Raw genomic sequence first — 22,168 nt, 5'->3', positions numbered from 1 at the left:
TCATCTTAACCCTTGAGGCCATGTGGGCATGATCAGGAGCCTTATATCTGAGCGTGGGGGGGGGGGGGAGGGGGCTGCACGATGTGATCTGGCACTATAATTTTCAAATGTAAGTATGTGAATATATATGTTGTTACTTCTCCAGCCAAGTATGGATATCACTTTGCTCGGAACTCATGATATTGAGACACCCCCCCCCCTCCCCGAAGAAGAAAGCTCACTGAACTTTAGACCAGTGTCGGCACGGACCCAGGCAGAGTGATGTGTCGAGAGGGTCGAATTTATTGTGTAGGTTCGTTGCGTGGAACGTCTAATATTTAATATTTAAATTCCGCTCTTTTAAGGGATGACCACCTACTAGAATTTTTGTTCATTATAAATTTAGTTTTGATTACACTCAGTTCGATGAGTAGAAAGGATCTCGCTCTTGGATGAGCGTAGGAGGCCCAGGATGAGTCGGGGGGGGGGCACAAGAAGAAAGTACGGTCCAAAGGAGGCCATGGACTAAAAAAAAAGGATTGAGAAATACTGGGGCTAGAATACGAGTCAACAATAGGTCCAACGGTAGTTTTAATCCAGGAGTTTTTAACCCGGTTCAGCCCCGACCCAAAATCGACAACACGATGACCTTCGCAACACATGGAACCGTTTTGAAATCAAAAATTACTAGAAATTAGTGGCGCCGTAAGTAAATTTATGAAATCGCGGCAAAACTTGGGAGCGACAGTTTTTGGTGATAGCAAAGAAAAACCCTTGTAAAATTGTTTGTAAAATTGTCGAATTTTGAAGTTGTGGGGGCGGCCAAAATCCTAGTTGTAGTAATGTGTCGCGGGCTGCTTGAGTGATGCGGAAATGTGCCTCGAGTCATATGTAAATATGTCGTGGGTTACTCAAGCTATCTGGAATCGTGACGCGGGCCACTCGAGTAATCTAGAACTTTATCACGGGCCACTTAAGAAATTCGAAAATGCATCGCGAGCCGCTTGAGTGATATAGAACTGCGTCGTCGGTCACTCAAGTAATCTGTGAATTTATCGCTGGTCCCTCAAGTGATCTGAAAGTGTGTCACTTAATTCATTTTTGCAAAATTAGGTTCGAGGTCGTTGTAAAATGACTGAGGGCCACGGGTTGATGATCTATCCCATCTTGTCGAATTCTTGAATGTTGTTTGTAAAATTGAACACTCTACCGAATTGTAAAATCAGCAAATGCCATGCCATATTCCAGAACGGATAAATTCAAAAGTCTAGGCACTCAGGCCTTCGCCAAGTGGCTGACCACTTCGCATATTGGCGTCTTGACGATCAGGTCGACCAGTCTGCCACTTCACGAATAGCCAAGACTTCAGACACATTGACCGTTACGTAATTATCACGTAAGAATACTGTTACAAATCTCCAAATAACGTTGATTAGGAACCCCAAAAATATCATGTCTCAGCAGGAACCCCCTAATTGCTAGGACCGGCTCCTGCTCCTCTGCATTTTCCCAATGCATTGCGCCTCAACGTGATTCTAAGACTTCTTTACCGCACACCAACTCCGGTGGTCTATCGCCATACATAAATTTCCATCCAGTGGAGTTGGGGGGGAAATGAACGCGTCATTTATCGTTGGTTGCCCCAGGCTCGGTAGGTAAATTTTCCAATGCTCTTCCCTGGATTCGAACCCGAGTATCTTGACGGTAGTCTTAACATGGGGCGCTTGATTCAAAGACTATATCAATAGAGATTCAAAAAAAAAAATACAGTGTCCACGCCGCTTGATGTAATCACATAGGGACTCATGGTTTCTGATAATAATAACCGAATGATAACTATATCCGGAAAGTCCTTTTTGCAAGTACAGTGACCAGGACCATAACTAGGATTTTGCCCCCCCCCCCGACAACTTTAAAAATCGATAATTTATAACACACGGTGGTCTTTGTTACCACCTAAAATTGACGTCCCCTAAATTTTTCCGCCCGGGGCAATTGCCCCCCGCCCACCTCTAGTTCCGGCCCTGACGGTGACCATACATCCCGTCTGGTCGAACAGGATGCATGGTAAATGAGTAAACGTCTCGGACAAAGAAATTTGAATCTGGTCAACTGAAAGAAATTGATCAAGAACTTAAGAAAAGGGCTTTATTATTGTGCCATGTACGTGATGCGTAGGACACTGTAGAAAGGCCATTTCTCTAAAGCAACTTCACAAGTTTTCATAAATACTACAGGTGGATTATAACGTTATAAGTACGGAAATGTTCGTCAACAGCGGATGGGTGGAGATGCCCCAGAGTCAAACGTGGAGTCGATTGACATCATCATCATCGTGCCCCCCAGTAATAATGACCTTCCCCCTCCCCCCAGACTTCCAAGTCAATCTCCGCCTATGAACTAGCCTCCTACACAGTCCTAAAGCGTGAAAAAAATTGACTACATTATCCGAAGTCCCGATAACTTGAAACGATTTTTTTTTCATGATATTGGTCTGTTCCGTTCTTTTAAAAAGTGATAGCATTACCCGAATGATAACATTATCCGTGATTCTAAAAAGCGGCGTCTATTGTAATTACGTGTGATATCTTGATGTGGTAGGTGAAGCTTCTGTTCAAAGACTGATCATATTGACCCCTCCCTGAATCAGCAAAACAAGGGGTCATTTCAGGCCGCGGGGGGGGGGGGAAGAAGAGTAATTCTTCAAAAATGAAGACGAGACAAAAGAACAGACTCTTTATAATGCGTTAAATATATTTTTTCTTCCTCTTCTCTATTCAGTTGCTTGGAGTATTTGATCGAAGTGTTGACACACGGGTACAATGGGCATCCATCATTTAACGGGACAGCCCCGCTGATTAAAATAATACTTAAACAGTAGCCTGACAGAGGGCGTTGTTGTCTTTTTTTCTCATAGAGTGTTATTTCTTTTTGTAAAGAAATATACTTGGTTTTTATATATGGAGCAATTTAAATAAGGTAAATCAACCTGTCACCCGGACAGAAGATTGATCGCGCGTGGGAAAATAAGCGGAACGATTTACAGAAAATCCTGGAAGTTCGATTTTTGGTTTCGAGAACCGTTCTCTAATATTTGGTTCGACGGTTTGTGTGCGCTTGAACCCGCATGTTTGACCGAATAATGCATTTTCGTAATGACGAGCGGCTTTAACGGGGACGGTTAATGAGGATATTACCCGAAAATTCAATGCTTCACCCACCCACCTTTCCTATTGCGTCAGGGAAAACGATTTTCGACGGAATCGAATAGGATGGATCTGTTATAGTATTTAATCGATCACTCGCGTCCCCCCTCCCCCGTCTGTTTTCGACGTTCCGACGGTGACCCGGGGAAGCACGTGTAATGAAGCAATTGTTAGGTCTGCCCCTGTAATCCGCTTCCAACGGATTCCTTATTACTTTGTAGACCTGAGCTGGAGATGAGCTTTTCCTGATTTCGAGGGATTGCAGGTTTTGTCGAGGGTATTTAGATAATCCGAAACTATTACATTTCCAGTCATTTTCAATGTGGGAAAAATTCCAGTTTCTTTTTAAACCATAAGTTGGTCCTCGCTCTTCTAGGTTTGGCACGGGGATGCTCATGACTGAGTTGCTATTGGTTTCACAGCAGGGGCGGCTCGTAGGCCGTGCGATCCCAACTGGGACGCAGCTGTAGAAGGGGGGCATGTTTATGTCTCGGGGTCCTTTAGGTCCCGCGCCAGAGCCCCTTCTCCCAATGTATTTTTGTATTTTTACTTGTTTATGATTTTTTATTTGTTTTTTATAGTTTCGCACTCGTGTGTGTATACTAGCACATGCAATTCAATTCCATTCAATTCAATAGTACATTCAATCTCGTATTTAAATGCATATTGTCAAACCGTCCTCTAGGTACCCTAAAATTGGGACCCCCGAACTCATTGCATAATCTGGTTTTCTGCGTTATATGTCTGATCTCGCACATGTTTTTTGTAATTGTATATGAATGCACATACATCACTAAGGGTTCTTTAGATCAGTGCTTCTCTACCGCCGGACCGTGAGTGATTCATCATTTCATTTTCCCCCATTATTGGTGTTTATGACCCGGCCTTCTTAGCACCTCTTATAGATAGAAACACGGGTTGCTAAGTTCATCTGTAACGTTATTAAGACTACCTAGCGAGTTTGCCACATTTTGAACCACAGCATCCTATTTCGTTTCTTATTTTGGCGTAGAATCTTCCTGTTTGGCTCACAAATACCGCATGGTGATTGGATGTCGGCATAGAAATCGCCAATTTTGAGCCCGATCATTTCTTTTCCGCTCAACAATCATACTGGCATGAACGGGGAATTTTTTTCACTGAATATTCTGAGGGAAAATGGACTACTTGCTGACGTCACGAGCAGCGTGCGGCGGCCTATTTCTAGGAGGTGCCGGCCTTACACTCCAAAACCTCAACTGGGCCGGGGGCTTGCAAAGGTTGAGAACAATTGCTTTAGATTCCATGATAGGGACCCCAATTATTTTGATTTTTTTTCTCTTTGCCACTCAGGATTTTCTGCGGCACGACTACACACTCCGGTGCAATGAGTTTACATCGCGTATGCGACAGAGCCTGGTCATGCTTGGTATGTTCTATTGGAGGGGCGCCACATCCGAGTTGTAAATGGAAAAAAACGTGGTGGGGGGGGGGGAGGGGCGCAAGAAATAGGTCCAGCACCGCTTGGGGGGGGGAGTTTTTTCCGTAGCCCCTCTCCTGATTCACAGGATGTGTCTTAGAGCAGTGTTCAATATTTTCACCGATGCGGTTATCCGGTTTTACGGCCATTAAATAATATACATTAGAAACCTCTCTTCTGCGGCCACCGCCGGAAGGAAAATAATTATCCGTAAAAGAGGGGTGGCCGTTAATCAGGGGTTTGAAATGGATACTTTTTTTGGTTTTACCGTATTTCGAAACCGTGCTGAAGGGTCGCTCTCAGATACGGCCACGGACATCGTTTTCATCATTCGTTTTCTTTTGGACAAATTTCTATGCGAACACGGATAGTTACAATTTTATTTCGAATTATGTTCACTAGATGGCGGCACAAACTCTAACATATGATTTATTTTATTTATTTTTGGCTAACGAAGCACGTCGCCTGTGCAAACAAAGAACCACGTCAGTTATTATAAATAATTTTTGCGGATTATAGTCAAACATAAATAAGAGATAATTCGAGGGTTTAGAAAAATAAATAAATAAATGAGAGAAATAATTAGGTGTCCCAGCAAAAATAAATAAAGGAGACGGTTGAGAGCAGATACAGCCGAATCCCGTTTTAACGAATACCGTTATAGCGAAAAAATCTCGTTTTAACACGAACACACTTTTTTAATCCCCCAGATAAGTTTTCATAGAAACAATGCAAAAACCTGGAATTCCTTTATAAAGAAATTTCGTTATAACGAAGTGATTTCTCCGTTCTCTTGGAATTCGTTCTAACGGGTATTCGACTGTAGAAAATAAAAGATAAATAGTTTTGTGCGATCCGCGAGGGGGCGGGGGGGGGGGCAAAAGTAAATACCGTTAATAGGAGAAATAATTTGCTGAACAGGAAAAAAGCAGGTAAGGAAAAGTAATTATAGGCAAAAAAAAGGGGGGGGGGAATAATTCGCATACCTGCTGCTAGGCTATGGCTGGGATTACACTATAAAAGTTATTTTATAAAACTTGAAAGTTCAACCAATAAGTATCGGTTACATTAGAGCAAATGTAACCAATAGGCTTATTGGTTGTTTTGTTGTTTTTTTTTCAATTTTTGGAAAAGATATTTTATTAGATTTTCATACTATATTACACTATAAAAGTTACATGAATGTTCATTTATAAAACTTGAAAAATGTGACCGATAAGGGCATTGGTTGGGTAGCATTTGTTGGAATGTAACCGATTAACATTATCGGTTGAATTTTTATAAATAAACTTTTATGAAACTTTTATAGTGTAATCTCGGCCTTTTAGCCCGAGATTACTCTGTAAAAGTTTGACAAAAGATCTTTTACAAAACTTGAAAAAATAAAACAAAAACCAATAAGCCTATTAATTACACTTGCTCAAACGCAACAGATCGTTGCATTTTTCAAGTTTTGTGAAAGATCTTCTGTCAAACTTTTATAGTGTAAGGCCGGCACTACACTATAGAATTTCGATAAAAGTTCGTTTATAAAACTTGAAAAATGCGACCAATAGGCAGATCAGTTAAGTTCGCTCGAATGTAACAGATGTGCTTAATGGGTTACATTTTTCAAGTTTTATAAAAGAATTTTTATTAAATTTTTATAGTGTAATAACCAGCCTAAGACGGAAGTAAAAGCAAATACAGAGAGGGTAAACTATTTAAATAGAGAATTATGTACATTGTAGTGGTTGTATGAATTGGTCGAAATGTTTCACGGACCGACAGGGAATTCTCACGTGGTTGAAGGTTTTAGGCCGGGCAGGGGCGTAGCCAGAAATTTCGTTCTGGGGGGGACCAAAGTGACAGAACAATGGATTTGGTCATCTTTTTCCCTTTTTTCGGTCATTTTCTCGCATTTCGGGGGGGGGGGAACCAGACCCCCCAAGCCCCCCCCCCCTCGCTACGCCCTTGAGTCAGGGCTTACACTATAAAAGTTTGATAAAAGCTATTTTATAAACTTGAAAATTTTAATCAATGAGCGTATTGGTTACATTCGCTCGAATGCGTATTGATTGAATTTTCCAAGTATTGTAAGAGATCTTTTATCAAACTGTTATAGTGTAATCCCTACCTTTTCGGCAAGCTATGCCCGATGGCGTTATCTGATTTCGAACTCGCATATCAATGATCTCGATTCGACGAATTCCTTCTCAGGAATAGCTTTATGTTGATTTGATTATTAAAATACGTCAAAGTTAATAATAATATGTAAGCGCTATTCTTTCTTTCTAATGATAGACATTGGATCCAGAACGTTCCCCCCCCCCCCATCCCAACTTCAAGAAAAACGTCAAAATCAGGCCACGAGATGGCGCTTGATTAAGACACATCTTTCCCACCGTTTCGCCGCACTATACGTTCACACACACGTGTAGAGAGTTGATGTGTGAGAACAACAGGTCCCTCGGAAAATACGTGAATGAATGCCTGGAGGCAGCCGAAGGAAAACGACGTAACCTGATCTTGATTCTTGTGAGAGAAGTCCACGGAATTAATGAGAGAAGCACAAAGAATGGCCTTTCCCTTTTTCACATTTCTCCCCCCCCCCCCATGTATATCTCTTTGCCTTGGCGTAATATCCCCTCCCCCCGAACCCGTATTCATTGTTCTTGGTTGCTGCTGCTGCCTCCGCCGCCAAATATTGCTCAACCCTGATTCATGGACAAGGAAGAAAATGAGAAGAAAAAAAAAAAATAAAATCTCGAATAATTTTTTCTTGCATAGTCTGAGCTAGAACAAGAATCGGATAGAATTATATTCTTATTCGAACCATGGTTACGATAATAATTCGTTTCCTTCCCTGATTCAATGTTTATTATCTGCTCTTTATTTTTTGGAGTTTTTCCTTCTCTTGAAATATGTTGCATTGGGTCGAGAATATTTTGTGTAGAATTTGAAGAAGGGAATTGTTTCTATACTACGACGAAAAACCGTGCAAAATAAAAATTGTCATCATCGTGAGAGCCGTGTTCACTATGTTATGCTCAACCCCTGGCCAGCGGCCCAAATGTGGCCCTCGGATTCATGTGATGTGGCCGTCGACCTCGAAGCTAATTTTGTAAAAATGAACTAAGCGGTACATTTTTTGCAGATGACTTGGTTGATTCGCGGCACATTTCTTTATCACTTAGGGCCGTATTCACCGACTTGGTTTAAACTATAGTCACAATTTTTTGATAAGAAATCGACACGGATTGGTGAAAATCAGGTTTTCAACCAATCTATGTTGATCTCTCATCCAAAAATTGTGACTACAGTTTAAACAATGTCGGTGAATACGGCCTTTAGGGGACCTGCAACAGCATATTCACAGACTACTCAAGTGGCCCGCAGCACAGTTACAGGGCACTTGAGCGGCCCCTGGAGCAAATCCGCATCGCTCAGGTCACCCGTGGCACAGTTCCAGATCGCCTGAGCAGCTGGCGTCACTTAAGTGACGCGCGGTATAACTGCGGATCAGTTTAGTGACCCGTGACATATTTACTGGTTGAACATATATGTTCTAAGCCAAGGGTGCTCAACCTTTAGGAGAGTGTTGACCACATCACTGGTTTGGAAACGCGTCGCGGGCCATTTAAGTGATTTGGAGCATCACCGCATTTCATTTCACGTGATCCGTAAATGTGCGGTGGATCACTTAAGCGATCTGGAACCTTGCCGTGGGTAGCATAAGGGGTCATTCAAGTATTACGTCAGCATCGGGGGTGGGTAGAGGGGGTTTCGGATTTGCTGACTTTTGATGACAAGGGAAGTGGGGTTTGAAGGTTGCTTACGTCATCAACCACCCCTTTTTGAAGATGTGAAATACTCTAAGTTGCTGACGAAATTTTGGTGACGGGGGGGGGGGGGGGGGGGGTCAGTGTTTTGCTGACAAGTGGGGGAGGGGGTCAAAAATGGCTGAAAATCTGCTTACTTAATACTTGAATGGCCCCTAAGGGATGTGGAACTGCACGGAGGCCCGTTTAAATGCTCTTAAAATGTGTCATAGATTACTTAAATGACCTGCGACAGATCACTTACGTGGCCCCCTATATAAACGATTGTACCCTGATATAATGATTCAATATATTTATGAATTATCATGTATAGTATATCATATACTGGATTATATGAATACCGATCAACCGAAACATGGTTAACCTAAAGCGTTCCAGTCGCCAAATTCAAATTTGCTCGTTATGTAGAAGTTCCACTAGCAGTCGCTAGTGCTTTTCCCAAATGATATATTCCCCCAAAATGATACAGAATATATAAAATTTTGTGTTTAATATCAGTTTTTCTTTGTTTCATATGGCTCCTATGGTACTGGTACATTTTTTTTACGTGAATGATCGGTTATCCGAAAAATCAGTTATCCGAATACACGGAGTTCCCGAACTGTTTCGGATAATTATCTACTGTAGTACGATTTACCATGTTCACCAACGACTCGACGTTTGGTTATTATGCGTTATCGCAGGTAAAAGTGATAAATTTAAGGGAACTTAACAAAACTTTTGGTAAGTATGCATAATAACCGCATTTATCACATTTACCGTAACATATATAATACTCAGCAACGCCATGTATATGCAGTCTTATGAATCAGACAGAATCGTATAAACAAGGAAAATTCTTGTTTGAAAATAAAGAGAAACATTTTTTTCTCGTTGACAATCACAAAAATCAGATCAAGAACAACCGAATTATCTCTCACTGCATCATCATCCTACTACATTACGCGCTGCAGAAACTTTTGTGACTTCAATGAAACACATTGTAAACGATTCGTTGTGATTATTTGTTCCTAAACGTGTAATGATAGCCCACACGTGCTCCGTTTCTCGTTTCCCACGAACGTTAGAACGGGGGAAAAGATAAACATGGTGGTCCTTGAAAAACATGTAATTTCCCACTGTTGGTGTCTCGGCAATTCGATAAATTTCAGTTTCGGTTTTTTTTTCTCCTTTCTCCCCCCCCCCCCTCTCCTTTCATTTCCAGTCCATATTCTCTGATGGTTTTTCCCTCCATTCACTCGAAGATAATAGATTCATTTCGACCTTGCAATCCGAAATCGAACCCAGCATGTTATTTTAACATGGCAAACGCCCACCTCTTCCTCAGTGCTATAGTAGTAATTTTTTTTTCCTACTTACCAATACTTTCTCATTGACCACACCCTCTGTGTGTGTGTGTGTGTGTGAAAACCGTCTTATCGGTTTGTACTATGTGTCTTGTCTCCGCCGTTGTAGTGAAGAAAGAAAGGTGCAGTCTCCTCAAAAACTCTTCCTTTCTCCTCCATCTTATATAGATCGCTGGTGCCTCCCCCCCCCCCTTTCCTCAATACATGCACCAGTTGTTTTTTAATTTCTTTTCTCTCCTTCAGAATCATGTCTATTGTGTTGAAGGGAGCCTTTAGGCTATACCAAGAATAAGTAAAAAAAAAAAACTAAATTAATTTGGTTTTTCTTTTTGGGCGGTGTTCTTTTCTCTTCGGGGTTATTGTAATAGCCGAGCTCTTTCATTTGTTGCTTGCGTTAATTTTAATTCCGTTTTATATATGTCTGTGGCTTGTGGTATGTCTATGGTAAGTTTACGTATGGAAAATGAGCGCAGCCCTTTAGTGTTTGTGTTGGTTTTGCGTCTCACCCGACCTTTCACTATCTTATTTTGATTGGTTTTCTTATTAAGTTTTGATTGGGAGGAGGTGGGGAAATTACCTTGACGAGATCTGTTTTTATGTGGTTCTGGGGTTTTTTTTGTGGAAAAATGATATTTTTGATTGGAAACGTGGGAAAATGTTTTTGTAAGATAGATAAACGCCCTTTGTCATGATGATTTGAATTTGAGAAATACAGTATATATAACCTTGACCTTTTTTTTTTTTGTTTTCTTTTTTGAAGGACCCCCCCCCCCCCCCTCTGTGTATATTTGTAGTCATTTTGATCTCAGTATAAAGAATGCAACCATTGTGCTCCGTTCCATTCCATGAATCGGTTTTTGATGATACACAAATTTGTCAGAAGAGATTCGAGTAAATTTCTCAACATGTTAATCATGGATACGATTTCTTTAAAAATCAGAAGAGACCGTTGGTATAAACGACCATAAAGATTGGACGTTATCGGCGTTCTGCCATTAGTTACGTGGCTGTTTTTCGAATTGAAATGTCAAAACTCGAAATTTCTAGCTTCTTTTGACCTTGGACTTCGCCCGAATGACAAGAAAAATGCTTCATTTCGCGAATTGGCCGCCAGACTTTCGACTAGTGATTAGCAAATTACGGCCCACTTAGAGGCTCTATCCGGTCCCCCGACGATTTCAAAATAATATAGAAATTCTCAATTTCAATGTTTTGAAAAAATTCAAATAAGGAAATGCTCTTTTTTTTTTTACATGCAAAATATAGTTGCGTGAATTTAACTAGAAATTCCGTGGTGTTCGGTCAGAACATAACTCCAAAATCACATTTTTGAGATACAAGCATTTTCATTCTCATTTAAAAATCAAAAATGCATTTATCATGCATTTATCAATCAATGCATTTATCAATCAATGCATTTATCAATCAATGCATTTGTGCATTTATCTCACTTCTAATTAGTTATAATTAGCAAGAGACTTACTTTTAGATCAGAAAGCCATTTTTTGGAGATATCATGTTATGACCAAACACCACAAAATTGTCTTAAAAATTTTTGCATATGAAAAAAAAAAGACAAAACTCGATATGAAACACATATGCAATAAATACGCATAAAGTTATGAAAATATACTTATTTTTCCACAGTTGTGGAGGATAAACCATTTTCCCATTTGGTTGCGATCCATAAATTATTTCATAATTCAAGGCTTTTTTTCTTCGTGTCCATTATTCATCCCGTTCATTTTTACCCGTTCTGCAAATTAATTCTCCCATTTTCGCTGGTCCCTGGAAATTGTTCAACCACTTTCACTGGTTCGCAACTATGGGAATGGTTATGTAAAATTGGTAATGCGTCTATCTGTTTGTATCATCTCAACACAAATCTGAAACGCATGGCAAATTTCGAGTGCATGCCGAATGTATCTGAATCCCTACTCCATTTTTTTAAAGGAAGTAAAGTAAAAATTTCAAATACAGTTGTCAACAGTTGACGCCGCTTATTAGAATCACGGATAATCGTATCATTCGGGTATTGTTGCCATTTTTCCAAAAGACGGAACGGACCAATACCATAACATGGGAAAATATTACGTTGAAAAGTTTTCGGTACTACGGATAATGCTATCAATTCTTTTTCCGTCGGTTTTTTTTTTTTTTGAAGCTAAGGTTTAACCAAACTTATTTTTTTTCGGTAAGTTAGGCTGCAGGACTATGTAGGAGTCTAGAAGGTGTTCTCTCCTCCCTTCGTTGTTGACAAACATTTTCGTGCTCCGCAATCTAACCGTAGTATTCGCTGTGATCCATGTACGTGTGGAGCTGCTTTCGCAATGGCCTTCCTGTAGTTTAGGCAATGTATGACAAAAAAACTTTCCTTCGGTACTTCATTAGTTTTTTTCAGTTGACCGCATTCAAATTTCTTTTTCCAAGAGGCTTTCTCAAGGGATTTATGAAATGTATTGCACTTTAGAAAAGTAATTCGCTATGTACATTGGACAGTTTCATTTTAACGCCTCAGAAATTTCTGAAAAAAAAATGCAGGATTTTAATTTATAATAACTTTAATTAAAAAGTAATAATATATTAATCGAAGAAGAAAACACTAACTGAAGTGTTTCATTATTTTATGTTTATTTCCTGTCAAGTCCTGTTTTAGAATAAAAAAACAAAAACGGAATGATTGAACATTTTGCAACCAATTATGTAGGAAAGGAAAACGGCGTTTCGCGTTGTGCTAATACCTGTTTACCGTGCGTCCCATTCAACTGAACGGTATTTGCAAACGGGAATTTTTCCGGATGTAGTTATAATTCAGTTAGGTTATCAGAATCCCCGCGTGATCACTTTAAGGGGCGTGGACTGTATTCGATAGAATGATACAAAAATAAGATTTGGCTTCTCTTTTTTCGGAGTTGATTTTCCTTCCCCCCCCCTTAATGTCGAAGAGTGTCCTAAAGCGGAAAAGAAAATTTTACAATTGATTTAAAATTGAAGTAAAATTTGAAGGAAAAAAAAAAACAAGGGGGATTCACAGATGTGATAGTACTTTTGTTTAATAATTGGGGGGAGGTGGGGAGGAATAAATATAGATTTTTATACGGCCCCCAATCGAAAAAATATCAATCAGTGGAGTTTTTGCCTTTCTCAAAAAAAAAAGCTCGTAACATTTTGATATTAAAAACTCGAAATTGGAGGGAAAAAAATCTTTTCTAATAAACTCTCCAGCAACAATGGCTTATTCATTTCAACAGTGGCTTTCAGAATTTTTTGATGAATGATTTGAACAATGAATAGAAGGCCTTTACGATGCTCGGTTTCTTTTTTTTTTGTTTTTTTGTTAGAAAACGGCAACATTGCGTAATTTACGAACAATCAGGGAAGTATTCTCTTTTAAAAAACTAAACTAATGGAAACGAAATATGAGATCAGCAGTGGCCAGTTATCGGTAGAGCCAGAATTATATGCACTGAAAAATATTCTCTAAAAAATATTCTCTATACAAATATACACCTATAAAAATGCTAAAATATGCATTATGGAAGAAGACTTCAATGGTGCTTACTGGTATTCCTTAATACCAGTAACAAAATAATGTCGACACTGTTTCAAAAAAATAAATAAAAGCTGAACACTTTCGACCAGGGCCGTGACTAGGATTTTTACCACCCCCACAACTTTAAAATTCGATAATTTTTTAACGGTGTTCTTTTATCCTATCTAAAACTGCCGCCCCTTAAATTTCGCCGTCTGGGGCAGTTGCCCTCCTCCCCCCCATCCGGCCTAGCTTTCGACATATCTCTAGATATGTCGTTTAATATTTGGAAAATAGGAACATCTCTATTAATTCACTAAATCTCATCTGTGCAGGAAAAGCCGATGTTATGAAAATATTAAGCTTATATTTATTTGAAAGAAAGATTAAAAAAAAAAAGTGATTGAGCTAAAATTAACCCCCCCCCCCCTCTCAAAAATATGCACTTACTCTGAAAATTCTTTGATTTCAGTCGTTGGATGTATGACTCCGATTTATAAAATGTTCAACAGGCGTTCAAAAATTACCTTGTACCAGTTTTTGGAAAGAAAATACAGCGTTAAATGCGGTTAAAACGGTATTTTCCGCATTTAACGCCGTTCTTTTCCCAAATTTCCACCGTTTTTCGAATATCTCTGTGAATATTGCACTTAGAAACGTGAAATATTTTTTTGATGGCATCAGGAGAGACATGGCAACAACTTTATAATTGGGTTCTTGAGCGCGCGGGGACCGTATGAAAATTTAGATTTTTTTATTTTATTTTGTGAACACCACACTGTATTTTCACTCTAAAAACAGCTACTCAGCAATTTTTAAATGCCTGTTGAGCATTTTATAAATTGGATTCATACCTGTACGACGGATGGTTGATGAGATAAAGGCCGCATTAGAACTTACAGGACACCCTGTGTAACACGAAACCGTCATGATGACTGAGTCGGTTTACGGAAAATTCACCACCAACAATTCACAAGTGGATACACGATGAATTAACTTCCTAAAATGCTTAAAATCATCTCCTGTTATCACTTTGGTATTATAAAAAACATTGTGTTGATCATCAGTAAGTAAGCAATGGATTATTTTTTTATGATGAACTAGCTGTTACCAGCGACTTCATTGGTGTGGATTCTGCAATCTCAGATTTACTCAGCAATGATTCTCCCTGTACCACTTGAACACCTCATGATCCCCATGGATGATGAACTTTCAGAAATCCCGTTTTAGGAGTGCGTGTCTACATCTGTATACTGTATATAAAATAACAAGTCCCCCTGACTGATTCATCATCGCCGAGCCAAAGCCGCTGAAGCTGTAAATATCAAATTTTGTGAATAGTTTTGTTTCGCGACGTGAAGACTGACTAAGAAAGGTTTTTCCATATTCGATTGCTAAGGGGGGGGGGGGTTCAATAATGGAGGAGGTCATATGTTGGAATCACGCCTAGCCGAAACCGCTGAAGCTATAAATATGTCATTAGGTCGATATTTTAATATATACATTATAACATAGAACAATCAGATTTTTAAATCATTTGTGACACTACTAGGTTAAAACTGACTAATTCACTCACTCACTCACTAGGTTACTCGCTCAATCACTTAATCACTCACTCACTAGGTTACTCGCTCAATCTCTTAATCACTCACTCACATACTCACTGGGTCACTCACTCCTCTCTCACTGACTCAGTAACTCAATCGCTCACTCCCACGCTAACTGACTCGCATCGAATTGTTAGTCGGTCAATTTTCCTAGCGGTGAATTGTTGGTCGGTGAATTTTCCGGACACGGACTGAGTCATGCATTCGTTGCTGCCAGAATTATTTTTTTCTTTGATACTTGCGTCGCATATGTTTTTTTTCTTCTCCTCCTAGATCGTTAATTAGTTTTCAACTTTAATCGGCCCGAACAACAACAATTAAAATGAGAAAAATCATCATCTTCTGATAGAAGAAAATTAATAATAAAACCATAATATAGTAATTTTGGGTTGTACAAAAAAAAAGTCCACGTTTCGAATTTTTTTTCCCTTTCTTTCTAACCTCTTTTCCCCCATGTGGATGAAAACTCTTCCAACATAAAATAATAAAACACTTCAGTTAGTGTTTTCTTCGGTTTTTTTTTCGATTAAGACAGTATTATTTTTTAATTAACAAAAATGATTGTTTGGGACTTTACTAATTAGACTTTTATCTCCCCCCCCCCCCCCCGACATCATCAACTCGCAGCTACTGTTCGTTCGTTGATCGTTTCGCTATTAATGCTCTTACCACCTAGTTAGTGAAGACGATCCACTCATATAGCGCACATCCCTTCTCATTACCGTTCTATCTTAACGTTTTAATTACTGTTAATTAATTCTTTGCGTCATCTTACATTTAAGACGGTGATGTAAATGCGGAAAGTGGGGGGGGGGGGGGTAGGAAATTAACTCTTGAGGGTTGTATATGGAATAGGTGGAAGAGTTTTTGATGTTGGATTTGTGTGCGATGTTTAAGGAAAACACATGTAAGTAATTTTCGTGTTATTACAATCGAATCCCGTTATAACGAACTCCAATAGACAGGAGAATAACGAAATTTTGTTATAAAAGAATCCCAGACTTTTTGTATTGTTCCTATGTAAACTTATCTGGGGGAATTGGAAAAGTGTTCGTTAAAACGAGATTTTCGTTATAACGGTATTCGACTGTATACGTTACAGATTCTTCTTTACTTTCCAAAAAACACCACTTGTCTTTGTTTTCCAGTAAAATAAAATCAGTAGCAGCTGGCTTTATGCGAGCATATGAGGAGCTTATTTTGAAAAGGGAACATTTCCACTTTTCTCAAAATACATTTTTCAACAGTTTCTGAACCGTTGGGATGAGCTTATATCGGATTATGCAACAAGATTTACTCAAACGGGAATATTTTTTGGTCGAAATCACAATGTAATGTTGGTTGTTTGTACCGGAAGGGGGAACATATGCACTTTGTTCATTCTCACTTCGGTATTTTTCATTCAAAAGGGAACAAAGCAAAGCGGTTGTCCTACTGGCGATATGGGATTTTTTTTTTTCGAAACGGAACATTTTTTCAGAAGCGCTTTCAAAGTTGCATCCTACAGGAGAACTTCTTGATAACGGACACTCATGGGACCGGAAATTTTGTCTGCTAACGAGGAGTGTCCTTTAATGGATAGTAAAATACACATCGAGTCCCGTCGATTTAATTCAAGAAAGTGTCTGTTAGTGGAGATGTCCGGTCAGGGGCGGCTTAAGCGAGGGTGCAAGGGGTGCGGTGCACTCGGGCGGCAGCCTGAACTTTTATTTAGAGACACAAATTTTCAAAAATTGGAATAATGACTATTAAAAGACACCACGCGCTGTCACCAATGTCACTCTTTTGAGCCATACCTTGACAACAGAAATGTTGAGGAAACTTGGAGGAACAGACAGGGCTTGGGGCCGTAATACCAGGAAACAATAATAGACTCTATCACATGGTGCGGGAAAGTCTGTTTTTTGGTTCGGCCATGGTCTCCACATCCTGCAGCAGCCTTCCCGGTCAGATTTTCACTGGGTTCTTTCTAGTATGAAAAAAAATTAGAATCGTCCCGAGCTGGAGCTGTCAGCCCCACCCATTAGTTTAAAAATTTAATACTAAATTTAAGAAAAATATGATGGTTCATAAACAAGAGTTGAATGTGGAAAAAGTTGTTTGGCATAATTGAGAACAGTAAAATAATTCTGGACCAAAAAAAAAACAGGACTGTTTCTTTAAAAGAAAGACTTTTGGTCAAGAACATTTGTGGTTAAACATTAGTGTGCGGCTTCGGACGAGTAAAATTCAGGCTTATCCCAGTGTCCCATTGGCTAAAGTCCTTTCGGCCTCCCACCACGGATGTCTTTAAGGGCAGCATATGAGGTTTTGTACTCGGGCGGCAGGCGAGCTAGAGTCGCCTCTGTGTCCACTAACAGGACTGTCCGTTATGGGAGATTCCACTGTGGAATGGCCGTGTTTCTTATGTTACTCACGAGGAAGTAGTAAGGGTACCTTCTTTTTGGCTAGGTGAAATCCTCTGAAATCAACGGGTGGTGTATACAATTTTTTTTAGCTTTAAATCAAAAGGTAACATTTCCTTTTTCATTCAAACTGGAACAGTTCCAAAATTCAGATGTAGATTACTCCCTTGAATGATCAATAAACATAATATATTTAGATATTTTTATACCACTCTCGTATGGTATGCCACCTGTTTGACTATTCCTTACTTTTGTAAATCCGTCCATTCCGGAGAAATTGGGTTTTATACATCTACTGTGTGTAAATTTAGTGATTGTGGAAATGTTCCCTTTTGAAAATAAGAGCTCCTCTCTCCCATATAGCATTGACACTTCGGTTTTATTCTATACGTGCATCACGAGTTCACGGTAGAGAATTTTCGGGTATTATGAAATACCATTTTTCGAATGTTACTCAATAAGGGGCCGTTCAAGTATTACGTAAGCAAATTTTTAGCCATTTTTGACCCCCCCCCCCTTTGACAGAAAAATTTCGTCATCAGCTCTGCCCCTCTGAATCCTAACTCATATTTTCATAAGGGGTGGTTGATTACGTCAGCATTATCCAAACCCCCCCCCCCCCATCGATGATGACGTAATACTTGAACGATCCCTAATGAATTGAAGCACAAAGACATAAACGAACGTTAACTATATGTGACGAAATGTTTATTTTCGAAAGAAAAATTTTTTTTAAGAAATAGTTGTTTTTTTCAAAAATAATTTAAAATGGTAATGTGGAATACAGAAGATTCCGCTTATAACGTTGCTTTATTTTTCGAGGTGGACTCGACATAGGCAGTGAAACAACTGCACTTGATTGTTACAACGACTCTTACTGTAATATAGCCGTGAATTCGGCTTCTTGACAGAACTAGTAAGCTATACAGTAACCGCGAAGAAGTTATGTATAGCACGAGTATTATTATGTATTATTTCGTATTATTTCGTATAAGAAAAGGAACGTTATAAGCGGGATCTTCTGTATTCCACATTACCATTTTAAATTATTTTCTAAAAACAATTTCTTAAAAAAAAAATTTTCTTTCGAATATAAACATTTCGTAACATAGTTAACGTTCGTTAAATTAACTTTGGCCATTTTTTTGGCTATAGTCAACAACTTTGTATGCCTTTTGACAATATATTTGGCTGTAATTGGCAACTTCAGTAAAATTATCGCCAAAGACACACTGTCAAAAGCAATGTCCTTTGGACTTCGGTTCCCCGTATTTTTACAGAGAAGGTATAGTCAGTCTAAGGTATACATCATATTGTTACTTTTACCGGAACTGCTTTCGCGGACCATATAGCACACCTCTCCCCAGCATGATCCAACCCATACGGGTAAAGGGCTTACATCCCGGAAGGGACAGAGTCCGGGTCTTGTCTAGTCTGATAGATTGAACACCTCGGCGGGCCGTAGGTTGTGCATCCCTAGTTTAACAAATATTGTGCATTCATAAAAGAACCACTCCAAAGCATGAATAGGCTGTCAGACCAGACAAGACCTGGGCTCTGTCCCTTCCGGAATGTAAACCCTTTACCCGTGTGGGTTGGGTCATGCTGGGCAGCAGCGCATGAATAGGCTCACACTATGTACGCTCACACAATATGTCCTGCTCGTCGTAACGCACTCTTTGATTTGAGAAACACTGCATTATTACAATCCTAGTGAATGACCGCTGGTCATTTACCGGTGACATTTTCGACGATCTAATAATAACTCCTCATATTTTTAAGAGGTGCACGTAATATCGTAATCATCGTTGCGCAATGATTGCGGTAGTAGCCCTTAGATCATTGATTTTTAAAAGTCGTAACCATCTGTAAGGATTATTATTATTTAGTGCAATCATTTTTTCTCCCGAATTCTTTCAAGGTTATTGTACAAATGAGGAAAGTTCCAATGAGGAGAATACAGAAAAAAAAGTATTTTATCGGGTCATTGAGTTCACCGCCCATCATCTTTATCTTACTGCTGCTGCTGCATTTACAATTAAATTGCTCGTTGAAAATTCCCAGGATGCAAAGGATTAACTGATGAAAGGAGGAAACAAACACATTCTAAGGTTCCTTCCTCCCCGTTTTTGTTTTTTTTCCAAGTTTTTTTTTTCTTCTTATCCCTGTTCTTGCCACCCGAATCATTATTGACTGCTTTCGAAGTGGGGGCCCATGTTGAGATGATGACGAGCTATAAAAATTTCCTGCTTCGTTAGTGAAGTGATCGTCGCGAGAGGGATTATGACTCTGAGCGGGAGTCACATTTTAATGGCTTTACGGAATGTTGTTGAGGAGGAAAAATAGTGTCTTGGTTTACACACATTTATTGAGAAAATTCCTAAATCACACCTGACGTAATGGTCATGATGCGAGAGAGTATTTTTTTTCCCCTCTCCCTATATTTATATTTATGTGCGGAAGCAATGACTTTGGAAGAGGTTCGACATTATCTTAACAGTGTTTCCATCAATTATGAAGGTTGAAGAAGAAATATTATGTTTATTGTGCAGATAAGCTCATCAAATGTTTTTTTTTTTGTTGTTGTTCTAACTGATGCTAAGCGTTCGGTCAATTACCGACTATTTTTTAGCACATCTAGCTGATACCTGGCCAATCCAAAAGGTAGATCAGAGACGAATATAGAAATTGCAGAACTAGAAAAGCCTTACGACCAAAATCTTATCACTGCAGTTTTAGCTCTAAAGCTTCTTATTTCAATTTTTTTTTAAGCTAGAAACTCATGTTTGTCGTACTTATGACTAGTATGATCGATGTGATGAAGTCCATACCATTGCTTAAATCTTCTAAATTAGTCTTGTAATGATTCCATGTTTTGGAATAGCATGCTAGTGATTCCGCAAAAAATCCATCCAACTTATTTATCCGAACACTCCGTCGTGCTAGGGCTAAGCTAGGGTGAAATCCGACTGGTGGTAAAAAAATGTGTAGAAATTACAAGGTCCATGTGACGCCAGGCGGAAGTCTCGTTAGCCTTTTAATTGTATGGTGCAGTGCAGTGTTATTCGAAAATATAATTTTGAGAAGAGCACTTACACTCCTCTCCAAAAATTTAAGTATTAAAAAAATTTCCGCAAATTTGGTGGAGTATTTTCGCTCCTTCAGTTTTTGGGGAAGCAAAACTGAATTTCTATGCGTGAATCACGCATCTAGATGCGTATTGGCGATGCATATTGGTTCTCAAACTTGTTCAACACCCGCGACGCCCTTGGTATTGTCATCGTTTATTCGCGAATCCCCGGAATTGTCTAGAAAAGAATCATTTCGAAGCATTGAACGGGCGCACGGAGAAGTGATGGGGAACTGCATCAGTTAGCTTAAGTGCTTAAGAACTGTGCAGCGGGTTATTCAAGTGATCTATAAATATGTCGTAGGCCATTTGAGTAATCTGCAAATAAGACGCGTGCCACTTGAGTGATCTGGAGATGTGCCGCGGATCACTTAAGTGATCTGGGAATGTGGCACGGGTAACTTGAGTGATGCGGAACAACACCGCGGGCAGCTTAAGTGCTCTGTAACTGTGCTGTGCATCACTCAAGTGATTTGGAAATATTGCCGGGGGTCACGTGATTGATCTGCAAATGGTGCCGCTTAGTTCATTTTTACTACGGCTGGGAATTGATTAAAATTTTTAACTGGTTAATCAAAAATTTTGATCGATTAATCGAATATTTTCAAATGCTATTCATTCATAGCAAACGTGGTGTTGGTAACTATGTAATATAAATTGATGCTATAAAAACATATTCTATTCATTTCACGTATCTATCCACTGAATAAGCAAATACAGAAATAGATTAAGAAATGAAGGCCGCGCCCGCTTGAACCTATTTAGTATCTTCCCCCTTTTTCCAGGAACATGAATATGCAAATTTCCAGAACTTGGAAAACGACGTTTGAATGTTTCTCTATGGAGGTTGTTTTCCTGAAATGTTTTGTGTTTAAAATGTGGTTCAATATGCAGGGATACATATTCGCATTTCTGGAAAAACTTGGATGTAAAAATAACTGATCCAACCAGCTGATAAACCCAAAAGTGAAAATTTGCACATTCATGTCTGATATAAAAGGGACATGCTTGTCATGTCCTGGAATTTCTTAACTTGGATCTTGTTTTGTAATCAGTAATTTTAGAAATCACTAGTTTTCGTTGAATCGTCTGTGTTTCCTCATGTCGAAAACTTTGATCAAAATAATGATTAAAATATTTTTAAATACGGCCACTTGTCTTAAATGTTTAGTATAGGAAGCATTTAATCGGTGTAGTCAAATAAATCAAGTTATGTTATAAACTTTTAATAAAAATTTTAATCGAATTTTGATCGAGTCGATTAACTCGACTAAAAATTTTAACTGCGATTAACAATTGATCGATTGACTGACCCGATTAATCGGACCAGCCCTTATTTTTACCAAATTAGGTTTGGACCTTAGTTACTGAGGGCGAGGGCCACGTCATATGACTCCGAGTACCACGAGTTGAGCATGTATGCCCTACCGTATCTCCAAAAGCCGTCGGTAATTCTCCACCTTCCGAAGTGAAAAATCTTTTCCAAAAAATTTCTACGAATCCTCTCGTCGATGTTGCTGCTCTTCTACTTTAAACCATGCAAACCAGTGTTTCTTCAAAGTGTGCGTCGCGTTTGAGCTGGAGATGTTGATTTGTGTGCCCATTTATGCTTTGAAGTGGTTCTTTTATATGGGAAAATATGTACACCAAACTATTCTGGGGAGCCGCAGATAAACCATTAAT

At 39.2% G+C, this 22,168-nt stretch overlaps 1 protein-coding gene across 4 annotated transcripts in view; it reads left to right on the top strand.

Annotated features, from left to right (window-relative positions):
• LOC149071617 (rho guanine nucleotide exchange factor 28-like) overlaps nt 1-22,168 on the top strand; it is a 270,366-nt gene that overhangs the window by 162,968 nt on the left and 85,230 nt on the right. The gene's annotated exons all lie outside the window — the stretch shown is intronic.

Source organism: Pholcus phalangioides, unplaced genomic scaffold (genome assembly GCF_987345545.1).
Source record: "Pholcus phalangioides strain wild (caught in Gottingen) unplaced genomic scaffold, Ppha-v1.0 ptg000018l_1, whole genome shotgun sequence".
NCBI classification, from domain to species: domain Eukaryota; kingdom Metazoa; phylum Arthropoda; class Arachnida; order Araneae; family Pholcidae; genus Pholcus; species Pholcus phalangioides.
The sequence above is the reverse complement of the archived record's forward strand: the minus strand, read 5'-3'. Positions and strand labels throughout refer to the sequence as shown.